The sequence below is a fragment of the Phoca vitulina genome, unplaced genomic scaffold (assembly GCF_004348235.1).
Source record: "Phoca vitulina isolate PV1807 unplaced genomic scaffold, GSC_HSeal_1.0 scaffold9, whole genome shotgun sequence".
Taxonomy (NCBI): Eukaryota; Metazoa; Chordata; class Mammalia; order Carnivora; family Phocidae; genus Phoca; species Phoca vitulina.
Window position 1 is genome coordinate 26,076,001 of NW_022589712.1, and position 1,839 is coordinate 26,077,839.

Genomic DNA, 1,839 nt, shown 5'->3' on the forward strand with positions numbered 1-1,839 from the left:
CTGTAAGCTAGTTAAGAACTCATACCCAGTGAGGTATTTGTGTCACAGATCTTTTTCAAAAATCATCATTCTACAGCCTCTTCCTGAGCAGCAGCTCTTAGAGGAAGAGTGGAGAGTGGTCAGTAGATGAGATGTGGCCTCCGACCTCACAGAGCTTCCAAGCTGGTGGGGCAGGCAGGTCGCCGGCTGCTCAGCATGTGAGAGGGAGCACGAGGGGCAGCTGGGTACAGAGGTCAGAGGTAATATTTTTACACATGTTGTGGGAGGAGGGTGACAATGAGGACCTAAGTAGTGTTATTGTTTAATTCCCATGTTTTAAATTGTCTTTTTATGTATGTTTAATTAGTATATTAAAGAGAGATCTTGTCACTTTAATTAGGAAGGAAAAGGACTTTTATGACTCATGTCATTAGTACCTAGTCCTTCCTCTTACTCTCCTTCCCTCCTTGTTTTATAGCTTTGTCAACAGGTTCTACTCAGTCACAGTTCTTCAAATAGCCACATAAGGTTTGCAAGTATATTGTGGATTTTAGTTTCCCAAATAAAATGTTAAACTAATAAAATACAACCACTAATATAGAAAGAAATTTTTTTTTAAAAAAATCAAACAATATTGGAGCTCATAGGACAGAAGTTGTAAATCTGTCTTCTGATGTCCTCCAATTCCATACATTCATGGTCACATACACCAGAGTGTGATTGGTTCATTTCACATAATTGCAGTCATACTATGGGTATTGTTCTGCAGCTTGCTTCCTTTTTTTCCCCCGTAATACCTTTTGAAAAAATTCCTTACAGTATACATGGAATAGTGGTTTTCTCCTCCAAAATGGTACCCTTCTCCCCCAGGGAGTATTTTGAAACACATAGGGGCATTTTATGAAGAAATATCCTGCTCAGAATGCTAATAGTATCCCATCGAGAAACAATGGTATGGAAAGACCTTGTCTTTGGGACATTTCTTTATGTAATTAAGGAATGTGATTGTACCATAAGTTTTTTCTTACCAGTGGTCAGGGTCTTGAAACATAGAGGTGCATCTGTAAGAGCCTAGCATAAATTACGGGAAGAATTGCTGGGTCAGAGGGGTTTGCATGTTTAAATTTTAGTTATATGTTCCCAAATCATTCTTCAAAATGGATATACAAAATTACAGTCCTAATAACAGTGCACACGTTTTCCCACATCCTTTACAACACTTGATATTATCAGTTAAAAATGTTTTGCCAACATAATAAGAAAAAATGAAGTCTTGTTTAAATTTCCATTTTCCTGTCCAAAAGGGCCTATTCTAGTACACTTTCAATAGAGTGATAAGTGACTAATTTGCTTTTGGAGATGCACAGTTAGTGCTCATCTGTTCTAGATGTCCTGCTGCCTGTTTCATTCATGTTTCAGAAACAGTCCTGTTTTACAAATCAGTCAGCCCCTTTGGAGAGTCTGTTTAGTCTCATCTGCGGGGACTGTCACACCGACACTGACTGGCAGGAGTTATTTTTATGAAGAACTATGAATTGGTATTCGTACAGAGGGAGCGGTGTTTTCCAAGTTCTGGTTGCTGCCCAACAAGTGGATTGGTGAAACCAAATTAGGGACAATGAGCAGGATGAAAAAAGAAACAGAACAGAAAATAATGGAGAGTCTCATATACACTAAAGGTATGACATGTTTCATGAAACATGCATTTTGGTATGTGGTTTGGATTTGAATATGTCTTTGTGTATATGTATGTGTGCATAGTTAATGTCTGCTACATTGTGATGTAAAATATCTCTCGGTGGGTTGAGGATTGCTGATATGGAGAATCTTAGCTTTAAATTTTTTTCAAAGCACAGTTTC